Genomic DNA, 15,291 nt, shown 5'->3' on the forward strand with positions numbered 1-15,291 from the left:
AAGAACTCATGAGTTGTATTTTATTATGATTAAGTAAGAAAATCAGCTGTGAGATTTTAGTGAATCTGGCCAATAGCCTCTGTGATAATTATGGAAGATATTCCTAGTTATCACAAATATTTCCACTCTCCTCACCTCACCCCGCTCGACCACTTCTGGCAAATGGTGTTTCCCAATACCCCTGATGCTGGGGGCCCTCCATCACGTAACTTACTTTGGCTAAGGAAATGTGGGCAGAGCAATATTTTTGAGCTGTTGAGCATCTGTTGGGCTCTTTGTACTATGTTCAACCTTCAACCGAAACCTCATGCCGCGATGTCAGCATCCTCATACTAAGGGGCCACCAGGTGGGGCAGAGTTCCTCCGGATCACCACTAACTCAGCTTGGTCCTAGGTCATGAGCCAGAAATAAACATTGTTATTTAAGCCACTCTCAGTTTGGGGATTTTTCATAACTACAAAAATCTCTTGGTTGTCCTGACAGTTAACTAAAAGATAAACAAACTTGCTTTGCTGGGTGTATATATTATATCCTACTTACAACAATTCTGTTAGGTGTTATCCATAATCCCCCCCCCTCCCCGCCCTTAATCTTCATAAGGGCAAAGGCTAAAATGTAAATGGCACTTAATATATACTGAGCACTATTTACTTGTTTAAAAATACTATGAAGAAGGTGGTATTACGATTTCCATTTTGCAGGAGAGCAAACACACTCTTGGTCACATGGCTAACAAGGGATAGAGGCAGAATTTGAAATGGGGCAATCTATGCACAGAGACGTGAAAAAGTCTGTGGGAAAATTGTGTTTCGGGGAAGCTGAACGAGTTCTAAACACCACATGGCTATTAAGTGTTGGCAACCTCACAGGATTCATAAGAAATAAACAAAGGGGAATTCAGTTATTTCTCTCTCTCTCTTTGTGTTTTGGTTAGGAGTAGTCTTCAAAGCTGTGATTTTAGTTTTCCTTCTGTTTACTTTTGCTAATTAATACTAATCCCATAAATACTAATATAATGATGCAAAGGGTAACTTTCAGAAGAGTTACACAACTCTCTATAATTTGTTGCCTGGTTCTAGAAATACCTAGAAGGTTGCAAAATGCTGGGTTACTAATATTTCCTTCATGTGAAGCAGAAATTAGAAAAATTAAATTATTAGATGCTTTATTTATTTGCTTTTTTGTTCGTATTTATAGAATTATGCACCTGAAAAGGATATTAATCTTTCCTAGGAGATAATGCCACATCTATATCAATCTACATTATTCTCCAGTCCTTAAAAATTATATATTTATGTAACTGACCTAAAAGTCAAGTCAACAATTTATTTTCTTTCTTTATTACCCCTAGCATGAATTCCTACACCAAGGAGACCTTTCAAGTTTCTGTTTCCCGCCATTTGCTCACAAGTTATTTTTGCCAACGTGGCCTGTCCTTTGCTATTTCATTTCTATCTGTGCAAATTCTCCTGTTCCCAGTATCCAGTGAAAGTTCTAGCTCTCCTTAAACCACTCTGTCTCTATTAGTTTTGCCCAAGTGATCAATTGTGCCTCACTCTTCCAGGAAAGAGTAGGGGCTGCATCATTTATTAAACAGCATTTATGACTGCATTCATTGTTTGGTTATCTTTTGATGTCTATCCCCTCTTAAGTTTCTTAAGGAAATCTGTCTTAAGTGTAAGTTTCTTAAGGAAATGACTTATATCTTATGTTATCTCAAAGAATCTCGTGCAGGACTATAAACATACTAAGTGTTAATAAATGTTTTTCGATTCACTACTGGGTAGTCACCAACTATACACAGTGGTATCTTATAATCAAAAGTTGCTTCTAAGTGATTTGTATGCCACAATCTCCTATTAACATATACTACTACATGTTATGTTATCAATTCAACCAAACACCTAACACAGATATAATCAGTGTTTCTTTTATGTCTTATCTTTTAGAGCATAAAAATCCTGGGATACAGGCCATGCTTTCTCGTTTTTGTTTATTTGTTTGTTTGTGTTTTGTTTTTACCAATATTTGGGTATTTCTTTCCAAACACAAATACCTTTCTAGCATCTGAGCCACCAGCTCAAATTCTGATAGTTTCTTTTTCTTTTTCTCTTTCTTTATAATTTTATAGCCTATATTTGCGTTTTAAAGCATGTTTGGTATGTTTTCAATCTCCTGAAATTTGTTGAGATTTTATTTATGTGCAGTATATAGCCAGCTTTTTAAAAAATGGTCCATGTGCATTTAAAATAATTTCTTTGGCAAATAGTTGGACATGGTACCATTTCTATGCCTATTTGGCTAAGATTGTTAATCATAATTCTATCTGTAGATTCTATCAATTACTCAGGAAGATGAGTTAAAAATCTGCACTATGACTATGATTGTGAATTTTTTCTTTGTTTCTTCTTGCAGTCTTTCTCTCCCCCTTCCCCCTCTCTAACTCTGTCTCTCGGTCTTGGAGGAAAACTCAGTTTCGAAAACAAAGTATATACTATACATTATGTACCACTTAAAGCAGAAGAAGAACAGTACCCTGTATTAAAGCACATTAATATTCTAAAACAAAGCCACCACAGTGGATAAATAAAGACTATAAATGATATCTTGTCAAGTCAGCTCAAGTCTTGGCAGCAAACATGCAAGGCTTTCAGTTTTCAAGGCTTTGTTGATTTCATCATTGTGGACAAGAGATTTTACATCTGTATTTTCAGGGTAGGTTATAATGTGTGATATAAACAGTGTTCTCTTCTAGCACATGGAACCATTTATCATTATAAAGTGATGTTCATCTCTAGAAATACCTTTCACTATAAGTTCTATTTGTCTGATATTAATACAGTTGATATCAATGTATATTATTATAGCAGCAAACTAATGTATTATATATGATATTCTATTACATCTATAAAATTGGTTTTGTATTTATGTGGTATATTTTTCTCCATCTTTGTCTGCATCCTTATAATTTAAGTATATTTTTGATGTGTCTCCTATAAGTATATAATTGAATTTTTAAAAACACACTCTAAAAATATCTGTCTTGAAGTACTTAGTTTCTTTACAGTGAATGTAATTACCACATTGCATTGAATGAAATAATTATGTTTAAATACATTGTCATACTTTCTGGTTTCTGTATTTCTCTCCAATTTTATGTCTTTCTCACCTTTTTCGACCACTTTTCCTAATTGCTTTTTGTACTTATGTGTTTTTCTCCCTACACATACAAAAGTGTTTCTCTTTCCTATTATTTGCTATCTTAAAAATTAAAATATGCAAATCTGACAAAATAGAAAATTTTCTTTTCATCTTCAACCAGATAATAATACAAGGGAAAATACAAGGACCTTAAAACAATGCACATTCATGCATTCCCCTGGCTTGCGTGCTCTTCTAGCCATCACTATTTTCATCTTTTCCAAAATACCTTGGGTCAAGATGATGTGAGCATGAACATTGAGTAGACTTCAGTGCAGCTTTTCCCAGCTTCTCCTCACCCTTCTCCTCACCGCTGGTACCAAGGCACCCTCCTGGAATATCCCCTACAGGTGGAATCAGGGTCTGGTTAGATTTAGTTCATCTTTTACCTGACCTTAGCTTTGGGAGAATCCTCCCTTTAAAGAGTCAGCTTTCTTGTCAGACTGATAGCCTCTGGCTCTTGATCCATATTTTCACTACCTCCAGGGACCCTCACAACAAAACATTGGATTCACTTGTATCAGTAATTGCCCTCAGGTTAAGGCTCTTTCAGGACTCAGCTTGATTTCTTGGGTCTCTGCTTCCACTTAGTTTTGGAACCCAGTAACTCCTTTCTTTCTCTTTCTTTTATTTTTTTTAAGATTTTATTTATTTATTCATGAGAGACAGAGACAGAGAGAGAGGCAGGGACACAGACAGAGGGAGAAGCAGGCTCCATCCTGGGACTCCAGGATCACACCCTGGACCAAAGACAGGCACTAAACCGCTGAGTCACCCAGGGATCCCCTCTTTCTTTCTTTCTTTCTTTCTTTCTTTCTTTCTTTCTTTCTTTCTTTCTTTCTTCTTTTTTTCTTTCTTTCTTTCTTTTTTTAAATTTGAGTATAGCTGACATACAATGTTACATTAGTTTCAGGTGTACAGCATAGTTACTGGATAATTTTATGTATTATGCCATGTTCACTGCAAGTGCAGCTACCTTCTATTACCATGCAATATCATTACAATATCATTGACTATATTCCTTATGCTGTGTCCTTTATTCCCATGATTTAGCCTGGACCAGATAACTTCTAATAAATTCATCAGGTTCTCAGTATTTAAAAAATCTTTTAAAAACCTGTATCTACATTATAAGTATAATGTCTCAATTAATGTCACAACCATGTATTTAAGGACAATATGAATTCATTTATTAACAAGTGTGCATGTGCATTTACTAGCATGGGGCAGATATGCTTAAATATATTAATTATAGGATACCAATGTTTCTGAAAATACTAGAGGTATTATTGCTATTTCACAAACAAATGTCTTGGTAGTTAGGGGAAAATGAATGCCAAGGGGAAGGCTAGTTAATGTCTTTCTAGAGAACATATATGTCTCTAAGATTTCACATTCTATGTGAAATCAGTCAATGAGAGTTCCTTCCCCTTAGAATTCACAGCTCCCCTCACCAAGAATCTGCAGAGCGAATCTAGGCACCTCATTAACCTCTTCTGTGGATCAAGCTCCTTCAGCAAGTTCTGCTTTCTCAGGGTCCATGATTGGGGAACCTGCCTGCAGATCCCAAAGCAGAAGCCCATCAAAAAACTCTTAGGAATTTTTGTAAGCTTCACTATCCTCCTTGGAAAACATGACACCCACACCTCTGGCCTCCACATTGCAAAAGGTTCTTTTCTTTCCCTGGAAGCAGCCTTGGGCAGCTTCCTTTTATTTGCATGACTCTTTTGAGAGACTTTCTTTCTTTAATTGACTAATTAAGTTAAAGGCCACGGTATCATCCTGGAAGTATTTTTCCTTCTAAAAACAGCATTTTAGCCTTTAAGAGTTCCAGAGAATGGCCTCCTCTACCGCAAGTGCCATTGGGCTTGGCGCCTGACCTTATCCAGCCACCACATGCATGGTGTTTCTTTGAATCTAAAATGAGAGAGGGAGCTAGAAAGCCAGAATCGGCCAGTCTTTCTTTTCTCCCAACTTACTCATTTCCATTAAGTGCCTTAGGGACTGGCTGCTAAATTGTGAACCCAGCAAAGTACATTTGGGCTGTGAGTGGAAACAGTTGGAAAGTTTGGGTTGCTCATCCCAACCAGCAGATCCTCTCTGCCTGTAAAAGAAAGTGGCTCACTTTCTGTGATGTGAAGCAGTAGGTGGATGTAAGTGTAGTCAAAGCTGGGAGAGTGGGGGTGAAGGGTTGGGGGTGGGGGGGGTAGGTGAAGGGGAGAGGCAGTCTTCTGAGATTTCTGGAACTCAGTGCTTCACATCCAGCTAGAAATAACACATGAACAGCTGTACAAGGGTCACAGGTCCTCTCCCAGCTGAAAGCCCTTAAAAACCCAGCAAACTAACTAAATGTGCTGTGGACTTTATTTATGATATTTATTGCACTAGTAGAAACATGGGATAGGGCAGTGGCCTGGGAAATTGTCCTCTGGGAATTTATGCAAATACAGCACAGGAATGTGCAGCTGATAAGATCACCTGCAGTGTCCACCTCAAAGCAAGGGGATTTGAGATTGCTAAGGTCCATCTGTCCTGATCATGGGTAATTGTTGTAATGTGGAAACCCCGCAGCCCACAATGGCAAGTGCATGACAATTCTTTGCCTTTTCTCGGCTAACACTACTATTTTAACATCATAGTAGGCAGACATTAGACAGTAAGAACTTTCTCATAAGGAATGATATTGCTGGCACTTCTTTAGAAGATGTCAAATGGGTCATAGGACAGGGCTGCAAAGAGGTCACAGAAGTTAGCAGCCAGAGCTCTCTGACTGGCCAGTGTGTTGCTGAACACTTCTCTTTATTCTACGTGACCCATTTGAAAATCAATATAATAATCCCTTTTATCCTAAAACTAAACAGATACTTCTAAGTCTACCGATAAAACTAAGCAATGAAAAATTATTATAAGCAATGACCACATATGCTTGACTCTATATTCCTCTTTCTTCCCCAATTCTCTGCTGTCCATCTACAACAACTCCACTGACACCTCTTCCCCCTTTTTCATCTTCACTGCCATCACCCTGATTTGGGACCTCACTATTTATTTACATAAAATCATTCCAATAGCAAAATCATTGGATTTTTGCCCAATAAGCCTCCAAGTGCTTTCTCTTTCAATTCATGCTAAATACCACAGTGAAATGGATTTGCCTAAAGCACACCACTGACATAAAATTTCTCTGATAGGTGCCTGTCACCTATCAAATTGAGTCAGATATCTTAGTTTCGTATTCAGGTCTTCAACGTACCCATCTTCCTAGCCCTAACTTCTTTGTTCATTATCCTTGTCTTATATTTCAGTCTTAGCTCCAATTTGGGAGAGATGCCTGTGTTTTTGGGCCAGCATAGATTCAATCACTGGGTTCTAGAAAACTACCAAGAGATTATAAGCAAGAAAATGATGTGGTTATATCAGGCTTTAGGTAAGCCTGTGAGTATGGCTTAGAGGGTGACTGAGGAGTTTGAAAGCTCCTGCACTTCTCAAGTGTGAGGGCTTGCTTGACCTTGACAGTAGAAGGAGGAATGGAGAGGAAAGAGATGAACCAAGAAAAAGGCACCAAAAAGAAAGGATTTCTAAAAATAACAGTATTGATGAAGAGGAATGACTTAAAAATTAGAGAAACAAGCAACTTCCCAAATTCCCCATTCTATTTGAGCTCTCTTCTAAGGTTTCAACAACAGGCCTTTGAGATAAAGCTCGGTGTAGTAGGTTGTATGTCTTGTAGTTTTATTTTTTATTTTTTTTTGTCTTGTAGTTTTTTTTTTTTGTCTTGTAGTTTTAAATGACATGTATATTATTTCATTTTAAATATGACTCAAATTAACATTACTTCATTTATCCACTAATCTATCTCCAATGTTTATCATCTTTTAACCACAGGCCTATCAGATATTCTGATTTACTTCCTCAAAATATTTTAATACTTGAGTCACTATTAGCCAAGCAATCAAATAGCTGATTCACAGTTAACTATAATTCTAATCACTGTGTCTTCTGATTGTGGAGCAGAGAAAAATGTATTTTCTGTAAAGTTATTTAAAACAATATTGTGAATGTACAATTCTTTTTCTTTGTGTCTGTTTTAAATGTGCAAATGATCTATAAGACTAAACAAGGTATAGATATACTATGTTATATCAACACAATGGTTGGCTACACAGTCAGCACTCAATAAAGTCTTACTGAACAATTAATATGTTCTTCAGAGTTTTAAAGTTGAAAACATAATAAGTCCCATTTCAGAAAAACAGGTGCAATTGTTATCACTTCCATTTCACAAGGGCAATGGATAAAGGATTTCCTAGCTTGTTTAAACCATTTTAAAAAATTTATAAAAATAGTATTGTGGGGTGGTTTGTTGTTAAATTCCTTGAAGCCTTTATTTAGAAAAAAAATCTTGATATATGAGAGTTTACTTATTGAGTAATATAAGGATTAGGAAAATATTAGGCTGCAACTTGCTCACTGAGTGAATATGGTTCTGATTATCTCTCAGGAATCAGAAAATAAAAAACACTAGAGACCAGGAATTCTACAGCGAAAATTCTAAATATCTGATGAAATGTGTCTTACAAATTAAGTCCCAGACCCTTTTCTGAGCACTTAATACACTCTCAGGGGTAAAATGTGTTTGTTTTTAGCAAAGTAGATTAGCTTACATCTTGTGATGGGAAAAGTCTATGTAATCCAGCCTGTCCTGTAGCTCTCATTTCGAAGCATTTCTTCTGGGTTGTATCTTTTGGCCATAGTTATGGATCTCAATTTTCTTCTCTGTCTGAGTGCTAAATCGTTTTCTGTCTGCTGTCAAGCTGTCTCTTTTGGTTCCCAGGACCCCTCCCCTTTTTGTGAGTTACTCACTTCCAAGGTCAAGTTGAATCCATCTTTAGTTTTCTTTATTTATCACACACTTCAAAATCTAGCATTGCTTCATGTACCTGACTGCTGAGTATGTCCAATTTTAACTTAGAAGATCAATTATTAGACTATAAATAATTGAGATCAAATTTTGTAAAACACTGCATGTTCAATGGACAACCCTAGGTCTTCCAGAGTTCAAAAAACGTGGGGTAGGGCATTAGCTTAATAGGTTTTAAACAATAACTATTTCCAGTAGTTGGATAATTTGGAGGACTGGTCAATATAAGACCCTACCATTGTCCAAACCGCCTTCTGTGTCCCTTCTATGGTGTCAAAAGCCTGGAGAGAGCTACCATTCCCAAGCTCACAGGCTGCCTCCATCAACCCTTCCAGATGGAACTCCCCTGCTAAGCCAGGGGCCTAGGCCTACTTTCATTCTTTCTCATGGCAAATGGTCCAGCAGATGTTTCCTAGAGGGTTGTGGTGGCTGGAAGATTGATTTCCTGGCTTACTGGGGTGCTAACATAGTATCTTGAAAATTATGTCATGTGGATTATAACCCTTATGCTTTTCTAAAAGAAACTTTACACTTGTTTGGAAGAGGATACATGTCTATATGGAATTACTTTGGCAATAGCCTTTATTCCTGCTTCCAAATCAAGGAGGGCAACTTCAAATACTAGAAGACAGGCTTCAACATGATTCAGTCCCCCAAAGTGCAAGATCTCCATCACAAAGCAATGTTATGCAGCTCATCACAGATATTTATTATAATGAATTCCAGCAAGCAAACTATATTGTCTCCTGATGAAAAGTATGATAGTTTATCAAGACTATTTTGAATTCTAAGCCTGATCTTCAACCAGCTTGCATAGCTTCCACATGTGGATAATAATAGCTAACACTGATATAGCAATTCACTCTACACCAGATGCCCTTAAAAACACTTTACATGTGTTAACTAACTTGATCTACTCCTAACAATCATCCTATGATACAGGTACTATTATAATTCCCATGTTAAAGGCAGAGAACTACTGCAAGTGACTTGCCCCAAATCCAACAGGCTCATAACAGTTGGGGTCAGGATTTGAATCCATTAGTATCAATCTCAGATTAACTGTTGTACAATATTCCATCTCCATAAACTTTAACCCAATTTGAACATTTATAAATCATCAATGTATTTTTTTAAAGTGCCTTTTATTTCTTTTTGTTGTCTGATTGTTGAGGCTAGGATTTCTAGTACTATATTGAACAAAAGTGGTAGGAGTGGGCATCCCTATCATGTTCCTCACCTGTGGGGAAAAGTTCTCAGTTTTTCCTTATTGAGAATGATATTCACTGTGGGCCTTTTGTAGATGGCTCTTATGATATTGAGGTATGTTCCCTCTGTCCCTGTACTTTGGAAAGTTTTAATTGAGAAAGGATGCTGTATTTAGTCAAATTCTCACTCTTCTCAGATAAGATGATACTTTGTGTGGAAAACCCAAAGACTCCACTCCAAAATTGATAGAATCCATACAGCAATTCAGCAATGTGTCAGGATATAAAATCAATGCATAGAACTCAGTTATACTTCTATACACTAATGATATAGAAGAAAGAGAAATTAAGGAATAGATCCCATTTACAATTGCACCAAAAACTATAAGATACATAGGAATAAACCTAATCAAAAAGGTAAATTATCTATACTCTAAAACCTATAGAATACTTATGAATTAAATTGAGGAAGACACAAAGACATGGAAAAGCATTCCATGTTCATGGATTAGAAGATTAAATATTGTTAAAATGTCTATGCTACCCAGAGCACTCTACACATTCAATGCAATCCCTATCATTATACCATTGACATTTTCCTCGGAGTTGGAATGAATAATCCTAACGTTGTATAGAATCAGAGACGTCAAAAAAAAAAAAAAAAAAGAATCAGAGACATCTGGTGATTCAGGGTTTGAGTGTCTGCCTTTGGCTCAGGGCATGATCTTGGGGTCCTAGGATTGAGTCCTCCATCGGGCTCCCTGCAGGGAGCCTGCTTCTCCCTCTGCTTATGTCTTTGCCTCTCTCTCTCTCTCTGTCTCTGTGTGTTTCTCATGAATAAATGAATAAAATCTTTTTAAAAATCTTTCAAAAATTGTATGGAATCAGAAAAGACCCTGAATAGCCAGAGGAATGTTGAAAAAGAAAACCAAAGCTAGGGGCATCACAATGCCAACTTCAAGCTATATTACAAAGCTGTAATCATCAAGACAGTATGGTACTGGCACAAAAACAGACACGTTGATCAATGGAACAGAATAGAGAACCCAGAAATGGACCCTCAACTTTATGGTAAAATAATCTTTGACAAAGCAGGGAAGAATATCTAATGGAAAAAAGACAGTCTCTTAAACAAGTGGTGTTAGAAAAATTGGACAGCCACATGCAGAAGAATGAAACTGGACCACTTTCTTATACCACACCCAAAAATAAATTCAAAATAGGGGGAAGATCTAAATGTGAGACTGGAATCTATCAAAATCCTAGAGAACATAGGCAACAACTTCTTTGAACTCAGCCACAGCAACTTTGTGGAAGACACGCCTATAAAGACAAGGGAAACAACAGCAAAAATGAATTATTGGGGCTTCATCAAAATAGAAATCTTCTGCACAGAAAAGGAAAATAATCAACAAAACTAAAAGGCAACTTATGGAATGGGAAAAGATATTTGCAAATGATAGATTGGATAAAGCTCTAGCATCCAAAATCTATAAAGAATTTATCAAGCTCAACACCCAAAAAACAAATAATCCAGTCAAGAAATAGGCAGAAGGCATGAACAGACATTTCTCTAAAGAAGACATACAAATGGCCAATAGACACATGAAAAAATGTTTCATATCACTTGCCATCAGGGAAATGCAAATCAAAATCACAGTGAGATTCCACCTTACACCAGACAGAATGGCTAAAGTTAACAAGACCGGAAACAACAAACATTGGTGAGAATGCAGAGAAAGAGGAACCCTCCCACACTGTTGGTGGGAATGCAAGCTGGTTGAGCCACTCTTGAAAACAGTATGGAGGTTCCCCTAGAAGTTAAAAATAGAGCTACCTTATGATTCAGTAATTGCACGACTGAATATTTGCACCAAAGATACAAATGTAGTGACCTGAAGGGGCACCTGCACCCCAATGTTCATAATAGCATGTCCACAGTAGCCAAACTGTGGAAAGAGCTGAGATGTCCATTGACATATGAATGGATAAAGAAGATGTGGTATATAATACATACAATGGAATATTACTCAGCCATCAGAAAGAACGAATACTTAACATTTACATTGACATGGATGGAACTGGAGGGTATTTTCTGAGTGAAATAAGTCAGAGAAAAACAATTATATGGCTTCACTCACATGTGGAATATAAGAAACAGCACAGAGGATCATAGGGTAAGGGAGGGAAAACTGAATGGGAAGTCATCAGGAGAGAGGAGGAAAAACCATGAGACTCAACCATAGGAAACAAACTAAGGGTTGATGGTGGGGAGATGGGTGGGGGAAGGGGTAATTTGGTGATAAGCATTAAGGAGGACACATAATGTGATGAACATTAGGTGTTATATGCAACTAATAAATCATCACACACTAAGAAGGAAGGGAATGAGGTAGTTTAAGTATATAATAATATATCGATAGAGTAGGGATAATTGAAAGATATAGAAACTGGAGGCCTGAAAAGGACAATGAGCAATTAGAGTGAACATCAGAATATGAGACAGATGGATAGGAAATAGTCATAGAAGAGTTTAAGTTTTATGATATAAGCATCAAAGAGTTTAGGAGGTTGAAAGAAAGCAAAGGTGAAGATCAAGAGTCCTGATGATGCTCAAGGACCTAGATGCTGACCTCTTGGCCACTTTGGCCATAGGAATATTGAAACCAGCCAGTTTGGTGGTACAACATGGGCTATAGAAGATTATTGTGGCCTAGGTGCTAATGTCTTGAGCTTATGTCTTAATTGTAGCAGCATGACTAAAGGTGGACAGCTTTGTGACAATACGAAGGATGAAAGACAGGAAAAGTCAGGTAGTATTAATTTAGAATGCAGTTTTACATAGAGACAGAAGAACAGTTCTTTCACAAGTGGCATTGAAGAGCTCAGAATGCCATTCCCTCTCCTGGCCCTTGAGTAGATCAGGAAACATTGACTTCAAAGGGCAGCATGAAAGAAAAAAAAAAATCAGGGTAGATCCTGGATTTCTTTAAGGGATGGAGGGAAAATTCTGAGAACATCTGGGGGCATAGGGTAGGATTTTGTCATAATATAGGCTCTGAGAGCACAGATGAAAGATGGGAAATTAGGAAGAGTGGAGACAGGAAATGGGAGGAATCAAAGAGCAGTGTGAGAAAGGGAAAAAAAAAAAAGGCAAACCCAACCAACCAACCAAACAAACAAAAACAAAGAGCAGTGTGAAAAAAAAAAAAAAAAAAAAGGAGTAGGACATTATGGGGCAGAGGGAGTACCATAGAGAAAGATCAGAGGATGTATGGCATGTTCAAAAGCTTCCAGTGTTTCACTCCAGCCTCAGCACAGAGAACAAGGCTAGAGCACGGGGGAAGATAATGTGATTCCAGAGCTCATTAATTAATCTGAATATGTAGATTGCTTACAGTTGGTGTAGATGAAGTGAAGACCTGGGACAGCTTACCGGTTAATATCACCTACAGTTCTGGCATAGTAACTCTTCATTACACATGAAGGAAGGACTGAGGCCCATTTATCAAGAGTTATTAAATACACTGTGGCTATTATTAAGGATCAATTAAGTTAATTCTTCAATTCATTTTTAACATCTGGTATCCACATTCTAGTGTAGTGTCAAGAAGTCTTGCAACACTAGAGTAGGACTGATGGTCAACAAATTTAGACCATTGAGCTTAGAGTCTGAGTCTGAACAAGTCAACTACAGATAATGGAAACTGATAATAAAATCTTGATGGAAAATGCAAGAAATGCATCACTTTGCCATTTCAAATAATTTGCATGAATACTGTTTATTTTTCCCCTAATTTTCCATTTGACATGGTCTAATAAATAACAAACTGTTATTAATTACTGTTTAAATGGGAAAGCATACTTAAGCCGTGTAACCTTTTAGACTGAAAAAAACAAATACTTATTTTTGATGATGTCTTAAATGTTGTTTCCAGTCTCATGTTTTTATCTTAGTAAAAATTAGCTAACCTAGCACTATCTTTCAGGAATGCCTTTTTTTGCAGTTCAAAAACACTTGCTATATGTGTGTAAAAGCTATTTGAATTAAGTATAAAGTTAAAACTTCATGCCTCAAACCTCATTCAAGTCATATTCAAATATGTTTATAATAATTTCCTCTACAAATTCAAGAGTAGAACTATTATCCCTTAATGAGGATCTTTTCAATGGTGTAGTATTCATCACATCATGAGATTTGAGAATGACAAAGGACTATGCCTAGAATTAGAGCTTAAATGGAACAAGTTCTTACGGTATTAAAATGCAGTATGTTGGGGAAAATGAACAGGCAGGAAAGGGACCAGAGAATTTATAGTTGGCTGCCATGATCAGTAAAGAGAACTGGGAATATATATATATATATATATATATATATTTGCTTTTACCACTATATTCCTGACAACAGTATTTGATGCTTTGGATTTGTAGACATGATCTCAATTTTAAACTATTCTAGAACCCATTCTTCTGATTATAGACCTACAGGGCTAGATATTCTTCAAGTTTACCTAGTTATAGGAGAATTTATTTTCAAATTATTGTGGGAGTGGGAAATGGTTTATTTTTTCCATTCTATGACCCTGTGTGCTATATTATAGGTCATAGGGATTGAATCAAACTGAATTGTATTTTCCTCCAATGTCTTATGATTGTTATTACCTTTCTTTATTCTTTGAAAGGGGAGAGTATAAACAGAAATTATCCACTACACACAACACACACAGTGACCAAATACAATCTTTAAAATTTTAAATATCATAAAGTTAACTGGGGAACATAATGTTTTTCCAAACAATACCCCATTATCTTTAATCTTCTCACTGATAGGATACAGAGTAGATGTCTACGATGAAAAATTCCACTAGAAATTTCCTTTGGGGGAGGAGGGCAGTGGATGGTTTTTGTTGTTTGTTTTATATTTGATAGTAGAATAAATTGGAATGTTTCATACCAAGGATTGAGCTAAATTGTTTAATTGCATGTGAGGGATGAAAAAGGCTATAAAAATTGTATTGGATTCCAAATCACATTTTGAAAAATGGATACAATTAGGAAAGTGTATCCTCCATTAAAAAAGGATTTAATAAACAAATGAAAGAATTTGTCAGTTATCATCTTTTTCCACAAAACTTGAATCAGTTGTACTAAACCCTTCACTCTTTAATTTTCTCTTAGTCAGCTGCTCCCTGTCTTGGCTTTCCTTGTCACCACACTCCTAGCTTCCTGAATTCTTCTTTACCAGGCTCTTCCTCCTGGCTTAACAAATACATCTCTAACTGGCCATTTGTCTTGGAGATGTCATTCTATTTTCTTCAGTTCCCATTATTTCCACACAGGTATTTACAAAAATCAACTTTCACTAATCTCACTACCTTCCAGTTTCTTTTTTTTTAAGTATTTTTTAAATTTTTATTTATTTATGATAGTCACACACAGAGAGAGAGAGAGAGAGGCAGAGACACAGGCAGAGGGAGAAGCAGGCTCCATGCACCGGGAGCCCGACGTGGGATTCGATCCGGGGTCTCCAGGATCGCGCCCTGGGCCAAAGGCAGGCGCTAAACCGCTGCGCCACCCAGGGATCCCCTACCTTCCAGTTTCTTAAGAGAATGCACATCCTAACAATAGGAAAAATAAATTGTTGGAAATTCTGTGCATTACATAGACATAGTTTGGATTTAAATACACTTAAAATGTTTGTAGGATTGTGGCCACCCCAATTGTCATATCTTCTCATTACTTGTATGTGTGCGTGCCTTCTGGCTCACTACCATCCAGGCTATGTTATCATACTAAAGGTCCTGAAGTTGTACCTTCACAGGACAAATAAACTCAGGCCTCTCATCATCCCTAAGACAAATGAGCCAAGTCCTCTGCCTACTACTCTGCAACTAGTGACATCAAATAGGCCAAAATTCATTAGGGCTCCAATTTCTCTTTGTCAGTCAATTTCTATAATG

General features: G+C 36.9%; 1 long non-coding RNA gene across 2 annotated transcripts in view; it reads right to left on the minus strand.

Moving 5' to 3' along the window:
• The window catches only part of LOC144295836 (uncharacterized), a 51,913-nt gene that overhangs the window by 25,479 nt on the left and 11,143 nt on the right, over nucleotides 1-15,291 (minus strand). Inside the window, exons 2-3 of one of the 2 annotated variants that reach the window (XR_013362926.1) lie at nucleotides 3,432-3,546; nucleotides 215-390 (exon numbers count right to left, since the gene is read on the minus strand). This is a non-coding gene — a long non-coding RNA (uncharacterized LOC144295836). The remainder of the gene's footprint in view (nucleotides 1-214; nucleotides 391-3,431; nucleotides 3,547-15,291) is intronic. The other variant, XR_013362925.1, reaches the window with a different exon arrangement.

This window comes from Canis aureus, chromosome 24 (assembly GCF_053574225.1).
Source record: "Canis aureus isolate CA01 chromosome 24, VMU_Caureus_v.1.0, whole genome shotgun sequence".
Lineage (NCBI taxonomy): Eukaryota > Metazoa > Chordata > Mammalia > Carnivora > Canidae > Canis > Canis aureus.